Source organism: Salvelinus sp. IW2-2015, unplaced genomic scaffold, assembly GCF_002910315.2.
Source record: "Salvelinus sp. IW2-2015 unplaced genomic scaffold, ASM291031v2 Un_scaffold5172, whole genome shotgun sequence".
NCBI lineage: Eukaryota > Metazoa > Chordata > Actinopteri > Salmoniformes > Salmonidae > Salvelinus > Salvelinus sp. IW2-2015.
Genome location: NW_019946438.1, coordinates 55,186 through 63,590, shown reverse-complemented (window position 1 = coordinate 63,590; position 8,405 = coordinate 55,186). Strand labels below are relative to the sequence as shown.

The window sequence follows — 8,405 nt, the reverse complement described above, 5'->3', positions numbered from 1 at the left end:
AATATTAAAACTGACAAATGCAAGTTTCTCTGTGATGCAAATAAAAGTGTAATATTGTTGTAAAACTCAAAATGTAATAATTTCAACTTATATCGGACTGGTACAAGTGTCTTTTCTTTTAAAGCCATAACTAGTGTGTGAGGTGTCAAGTAGATTTGTTTAAGACTTTTATTTATTTTTCTTTTTTATTTTACGAGGTAAGTTGACTGAGAACACGTTCTCATTTGCAGCAACGACCTGTGGAATAGTTACAGGGGAGAGGAGTGGATGAATGAAGCCAATTTAAACTGGGGATTATTAGGTGACCTGATGGTTGGAGCGGCCAGATGGGAATTTAGCCAGACACCGGGTTTAACACCCTATCTTACGATAATGCATGGATCCCTTTAATACCTCAGAGAGTCATGACTTACGTAATTGCCGAAAGTACGCCCTACACAGAGCAGTGTCCCCAATCATGCCTGGGCATTGGGATCTTTGTTTTAGACTAGTAGGAAAAGCAGTGCTCCTTACTGCGCCAAGCCACTCCACTTAGACCTGTCCATCCCAGAGGTACTGTACGCAGACCAACCCTGCTTCTCCATATGAAGCAAGCAGCAGGTGGCAGTGGTGTATGCGCTGGCATACAATAATCACTTGACCTTGATTTAGCCTACTGCATGTAAAGAGTAACTTCTTGTTAGAAGTTTAATAAGCTATACTAATTAGCCAACACATCCCTCTTCAAAAACACTGCTGCAGCCACTGATCTAGCTTCACAAATTAGATAGCTAGTAAACTATGAAAAACTATGCTCACTATGTGCAATGATATTTGCTCCTTGAGAATGGCAAGAAGTTTCCATACATTTTTTGTTTAAAAATGGTCCCTCATATCAAGTCAAAATGGATTGGTTGATTCCCACTGCCACTCCAAACATGTTGCCTTAATACCAGTTGAATGGCAGATGCCATTCTATCTAGCTTCTGATGGCCTAGTTAATGGCTAACTTAACAGCAATGTTATCTCCAGAGACACCAAAGAAAATCCTGATTGGATATTTTTTCTCTTCAGTGTTACAGTTTCCTTCTCAACAAAAATGAAGAGATTAACAGAACATCATGGAAGAAAAAATATCATACAATCATTTATATTATTATTTATAAATCCTTAGCCTTTTCTGAGGCGTAGAAGCCTCATGTCCCCACTGTTGTTTTGTTCATAATTGTACAGTGGCTCATGCCCTCAGTTTGCATTTTTAGCTCTGAATGTTTTAAAAAATCCATATTTCTTCTGAATATGAACACAGAAATACCGGACTGCTTATTTTGTAGCGATTGACAAAATAAATTCACGTATTGAATTGGACTCACATTTTCTGGTCTCGGTCTTGACTCGGTCTCGAGCACTTGTTTCACCTCCCGGTCTTACTTCGGTCTCGCCTACTCAGGTCTTTGGTCTTGATCCGGTCTCTGCCCACCTCAGGTCTTGGTCTTGACTCGGTCCTCTGCCCCCCAGGTCTTTCTTGACTCCGGTCCTTGCCCCCCTCAGTCTTGTCTTGACTCGGTCTCGCCGCCCCTCAGTCTCTGGTCTTGACTACGGCCTCGCCGCCCCAGGTCTGGGTTTGACTCGCGTCTGCCCCTCAAGGTCTTGGTCTTGACTCGTCTTGCCCCCTCAGTCTTGGTCTGACTCGTCTCTGCCTCCTCAGGTCTTGGTCTTGACTCCGTCTCTGCTCCCTCAGGTCTTGGTCTTGACTCGTCTCGCCCCCTCAGGTCTTGGTCTTGGTCTCGGTCTCTGCCCAGCACTCAGGTCTTGGTCTGACTCGTCTCTCGCCCCTCAGGTCTTGGTCTTTGACCGGTTCTCGCACCTCAGTCTTTGGTCTTGATTCGGTCTGGCCCCCTCAGGTCTTGGTTCTTGACTGTCTCGCCCCGCTTAGGTTTTGACTCAGACTCATTGCTCCCGTCTCGTGGTCTTGAACACAAATCTGTTCAATATATTATATTAGCTACAGAACATTAATTCTATTCTTTGAATATTGTACAAGAGAAGAAGACTAGAGAATTCTACGCAAGCTTTGACAGAACTCCTCCATTCATTTTATTTCAAACTTAATTACAGACTTTGATCTTCTGCCCCAATGTCAAACTTGAATTCACTAATTATTTCATGACAACTCTCCGTTGGAAGACAGTGAAGAAAATGTGAATTAAAGACGTCCTTCCTTAACGATTGATCGTGGTGTTCCTTGGTTTTTTTCGTTCTTCCCTTTGCACTCATAACACAGCATTAGTATTTAAAGAGTTCCCACTTGCAAGAGTCATCAGCAAAGTAATTGAATGTCTACAACGACACTTAAAACTGCTTGTTCTGCCTTATCGGTGGGGAGTGATTGTGTGCGCGTGTGTGCGTGCAAAGCGTTCAGTGTGTGTGATTCACTCTGTGACTGTCCAATGATTGTTCCCCTTACAAGACATTGATCCTTTGGGCAAAGTGTGGCTGTTTCCTAATTTACAAGCAGCGGTGTGTCTGCACCTACGATACTCGCTAGACTGTTGACCTAGGTTATTGAGACGTAGCTTTTAAGCTTCTTCTGTCCCTGCAGCTTAGACCTGCTGGCGAGACAGTGAAAACAAGGCATATGCCATCTGTTCTCTGATGGCGTGGCACACAGGCTTTGAGATTTCACTGGGCTAACTAGGTGCCTGTAAAACAGGGGCCTAACTGCCACTAAGCTTCACCTTAGGGACATCTTAGTAGGACCAACATGAAGGTCAACAGCTTAGATGGGGAATGCCCCCATCTTTCCATTTCGTGACCATCTAAATCAACCAACAAAGTTAATGTGGATAAATCAGACAACACCGGGATGAGCGATATATTCGAAGTCAAACACAAGGTTTAGTCTGTATAAGGTCGATAAGGCTATTAGTGGTACGATATGATGATCAGGGATTGATAGACAAAGACGAGAAATCGTAATGTGGAATCATAATGCGCAGATTGGTCACGCACACCAATGCATACACGCAATCACACCCATACGCCTCACACACCACACACAATACCAAATACACCATCAAATCCACCTCTTCATTGGGTTGAAAAACTATTGAATGAGGGCACCATACCAATCTGACACAATCCTCGACCATCCTATCTTAACCCAATCCCTCATCTCTGACCCCATCCTATATCATCTCGACCAATCCTACATCTTGACCAATCCCACATGTCCTGACCCCAATCCTACATCTGACCAACCTCCACATTGTGACCCAAATCCTACATCTCTGCCCAATCACATCCTGACCCAGATCCAAACTCGCCACCCACTCTGCTCACAGAGGTGTCCTCAAACTCCAGTTCGTGCACTTCTCCCACAGTGAAGGTCACTCCACAGAGATGTTCACTTCTCAACAGGAGGTTAAGGGGTCACTTCTCACAGGAGAGGTTAAGGGGTCACTTCTCCAGTAGAGGGCAAGAAGACGGTTAAGCGGGTCCTTCTCAACAGTGGAGAGGGTATTCCACAGTAGAGGTTAGGGGTTCACTTCTCAAAGTAGGTTAAGGCGTCACTTCTCAACGTGGAGTTAAGGGTCCACTTCTCAACAGTAGAGGTTACGGGGTCACTTCTCAACAGGAGAGGTAAGGGGTCACTTCTTCACAGTAGAGGTTAAGGGTCACTTCTCAAAGAAGGTAAGAGGTCTCCTAAGAGGGGTAGCCCACTTCTCAGAAAGGCTACTCAACAGAGTAAGGGCACCTCACAGGATTAAGGGGTACTTCTCAACATGGAGGTTAAGGGTCATTCTCAACAGTAGAGGTTAGGTACCCAAGGAGTTAAATTCTTCTCAAGCAGTGAAGGTAAGGGTCACTTCTCAAAAGGAGCGGTTAAGGGGTCAACTCTCAACAGGAGTTAAGGTCACTTCCAACAGTAGAGATTAAAGGGGTCATTCTCACAGTAGAGGTTAAGGGGGTCATTCTCGTGTCATGCCAACAGTAAAGCATCCTGAGGCCATTCATGTGTGGGGTTGCTTCTCAGCCAAGGGAGTGGGCTCACTCACAATTTTGCCTAAGAACACAGCCATGAATAAAGAATGGTACCAACACATCCTCAGAGAGCAACTTCTCCCAACCGTCCAGGAACAGTTGGTGACGAACAATGCCTTTTCCAGCATGATGGAGCACCTTGCCATAAGGCAAAAGTGATAACTTAGTGGCTTGGGGAAGAAAACATCAATATTTTGGGTCCATGGCCAGGAAACTCCCCAGACCTTAATCCCATTAATCCCACTTGTGGTCAATCCTCAAGAGGCGGGTGGACAAACAAAAACCCACAAAGGATGTGGCCCAGAAGTTAATTGACAGCATGCCAGGGCGGATTGCAGAGATCTTCAAAAAAAAGGGTCAGCACTGCAAATATTGACACTTTGCATCAACTTCATGTAATTGTCAATAAAAGCCTTTGACACTTATGAAATGCTTGTAGTTATACTTCAGTATTCCATAGTAACATCTGACAAAAATATCTAAAGACACTGAAGCAGCAAACTTTGCGAAAATTCATATTTGTGTCTTTCTCAAAACTTTTGGCCACGACTGTACAACTGGTGACAGAAGTCAGCATGCATGTGCCCGGCCTGCCACAAGGAGTCGCTACAGCGCGATGGGACAAGGACATCCCAGCCGGCCAAACCCTGGGCCAATTGTGCGCCGCCTCATGGATCTCCCGGGTGGTGTCCAGCTGCGACACAGCCTGGGATCAAACCCTGGTCTATAGTGACACTCGGACACTTAGACCGCAGTGCCACTCGGAAGGCCATAAGTGCCTTCATTTTGCTGGACACCAGGAAGAGTACGGGGATCCATAATAAATAAAAATACTTTTTGATGTAAATGTTTGAGGACAGGGTTATGTTCTTTCTGGATTCCATTAGAATGACAATTGCAGAGAAAGAGACAGGTCTACAACTCTTACAATTCCAACTAATGAATCATGCTAGATAATGTTCTTAATTTTACCTCTAATGTGGAGATGCTTAAAAATGTTTTTTTTTGCCCGCTCTACAGACGTCTATATAGGTCTGTTGATACTAGTAAAGGCCCAGTGCACAAAAATCATATTTTTTAATTCATTTTTTTTTTTACATTCTGATTTTTCAACACCCTCTGCACCCCTACCTCCCGCGGCTATGTTCCTCGACTGATTTATATGCATTTATGTGCCAGACCACGCCCATGTGAATGTTTATTGGTCAATAGCGGCCATATTTTTTTAGGTACTTGTCTGAAAAATATTGGGTTAAGAGACCTTTGTCCATAGATGCCACATATCAGGTTTTGTGCAGATTGGTCATTCGTTGCCAGAAGAGTAGCGTTTTAAGTGTTTTTCACAAAATTCTAAATGGCCTAAAATCTGTAATGGCAGACCTTATGGGTCCCTGAGACAAATGTGTTCCTTGTGAAGAGAGGGAACTAAGTACCGAATTTCATGACTTTAAGTCAAAAGGGTGAGGGTGTGACTTTCCAAAGTTGCATTTTCAATCTCCGTAAGCGCCACCATCGGCCAATCAGTGTAATTGTAAATCCCGGATCTCTATGGCAAGACGCTATCAATGGGCAAGACGTACATACACCCACCTTTCACTAACATATGAACGAAAAATGGAGACAGACACGAGCCACTCCCCGACTCACAAGTGGGAGCAATAGTTTACTAACCGATTTTAGTCTACAGCGCACAGGGAACCTATGCCTATCGCAACCATAGAGTCAAAGACTGTGATAGAGGTATCCAGCAGAGGAAGAGTGCCCCTAAATCTATATCCGGTGGGAAATCACAAAAACTTCCGGTGAACCGCCTGTTTGTTTGCATAGTGGCAACTTCGCTAGCTATGTCATCCAACATTTAAAACGCCTTTGTATGTCCGTGAGTCAAACTGTGTTGGAAACGTTAAAACGCACTCCTCGTCGACAACCTGCAAAGGCTTGCCTTAGTCATGCAAGTAACGTAGTTGAAATGTAGAACTGTAAGCTAACGGCAACTTGACAGCTAATATAGCTAGGATAGAATAGGAGTGTGCTGTTAGGAAGTAGCCAGCCAACACTGATATGTTTCGCTTATGCGTCTGTTTATGCTGGTCTCACTTGTCTTTAAATAATTCGCCGCTATGGGACACCGCGAAGGAATAGAGATCCGTATAAAGACTCCCGTCGGGGATATGGACTCATCCGTGGACTGCCCATCACTTTTGAGCTTCAGTGACTTGTTGGTGAGCGCTAACTTAATTAGCTAGCTACAGTTGCAAAGTTTACAGTTAGCTAGGCTAAGGACCTAGCTAGTTAGCAACTGTTTTGCTTTACCGTTCATATCTTTCTAAATCTATTTTGCAGGTCGCTATAAGGGATGTCATGCCCGAAACCACAATCACTGCGTTTGAATGTAAGTTACCTCATGAAAAGATTGACATTCTGAGATTTCATCAGCCTGGTTTCCTGTTGTGGGGACAGTTTTTCATTACACCAACCKWATGTGAAAGTCTGTTTGGCAGACTTCTACCCAACTATGTTTAGTTACAACTGAAAAGCTCAGTCTACTTCTACTACTCAGTTGCTACTTATCTTGCCTTTTTGGCTGGTATTGTCCTTAATACCCAATAAGACTGATTGTCTTCAGGAACCACTTTTGGAAGTTTTTGCACACCAAAAGGATCATGTAGGCTATGTTCCTGGGTGCAAGTTGCCTCTAGACACTGATCTTGGGGCAGTAGCATTTTTCCACACTAATGGTCGTCGTTAGGATGGGGAAGCTGATCCAAGATCGGTACTAGGGGGAAACTTAGTCCGGACCAAGTTTGTGAAGCCATCACCAGGACCATTAGTCCTGCTTCCATTAAAGGCACAATATTTAAACTCTAGTCCTCACGTGTCTGATTTTCTTATCCTGTAACTTTAGGATGAATGTATTGCTTTGTTGGATGTTATACATTGGCTTTCACAGTTACAAAGCGGTCATCTATTTAAAGGCAGAATACTCTGCGCAGGTGTAGAGCTGTGGTTGAGGGTAACACTCCCGGTACAAGTCACATATACAATTCCCCACTGGAGACCAGGGGTCAATCCCTGCATCCACCTTTCCTATTGTGTCCCCCACCTGCCAAAAGCCCGCTCTGATTTCCATACTGTCTCAATAAAGTGTCAAAATACCCTCCAAAAATATATATATTTGAATACACATCACTGGACCTTGAGTGCTGAAGTTAATCGCTGCATTGCTTTGATGGAATCATATTCTTAACAATTTGCTGTATTGATTTTGTTAAAATTAATCAATCTCTATTTAAACTATCATGATGATACCACAGCTCAGGAACTACAGCTGTTAATGATACCAGCTCAGGAACTACAGCTGTTAATGATACCAGCTCAGGAACTACAGCTGTTAATGATGACACAGCTCAGTAACTACAACTGTTAATGATAACACAGCTCAGTAACTACAGCTGTTAATGATAACAGCTCAGTAACTACAGCTGTTAATGATAACAGCTCAGTAACTACAGCTGTTAATCTGTGTTTCAGATGAGGATGAGGTGGGTGATAGAATCACTGTGAGGAGTGATGAAGAACTCAAAGCCATGCTGTCATATGTGAGTATTGTTCTCTTCAACATGACACTTTGTTGGACTCCCAAACCCCCAGTTTACCTGACTAGACTCCCAAACCCCCAGTTTACCTGACTAGACTCCCAAACCCCCAGTTTACCTGACTAGACTCCCATACCCCCAGTTTACCTGACTACACTCCTATAACCACAGTTTACCTGACTAGACTCCTATAACCACAGTTTACCTGACAACACACCTATGCCCCAGTTTACCTACTAGACTCCCATGACAACAGTTTACCTGACTACACTCCCATAACTCCAGTTTACATACTAGACTCCCATGACAACAGTTTACCTGACTACACTCCTATAACCACAGTTTACCTGACTAGACTCCTATAACCACAGTTTACCTGACAACACTCCTATGCCCCAGTTTACCTACTAGACTCCCATGACAACAGTTTACCTGACTACACTCATATAACAGCGGTTTACCTGACACCACTCATATAACAACAGTTTGCCTGACTACACTGCCATAACAACAGTTTACCTGACAACACTCATATAACAACAGTTTGCCTGACTACACTGCCATAACAACAGTTTACCTGACTACACTGCCATAACAACAGTTGACCTGACTACACTGCCATAACAACAGTTGACCTGACTACACTGCCATAACAACAGTTGACCTGACTGCACTGCCATAACAACAGTTGACCTGACTGCACTGCCATAACAACAGTTTACCTGACTGCACTGCCATAACAACAGTTTACCTAACTACACTGCCATAACAACAGTTTACCTGACT

The 8,405-nt window shown here is 43.8% G+C and overlaps 1 long non-coding RNA gene across 1 annotated transcript; it reads left to right on the top strand.

Annotated features, from left to right (window-relative positions):
• Window positions 1-5,814: 5,814 nt before the first annotated feature.
• LOC112078028 (uncharacterized) lies at window positions 5,815-7,626 on the top strand. Its single transcript, XR_011478424.1, has 3 exons — window positions 5,815-6,245; window positions 6,367-6,415; window positions 7,555-7,626. It is a non-coding gene; the product is annotated as an uncharacterized lncRNA (long non-coding RNA).
• The last annotated feature ends 779 nt before the right edge of the window (window positions 7,627-8,405 follow it).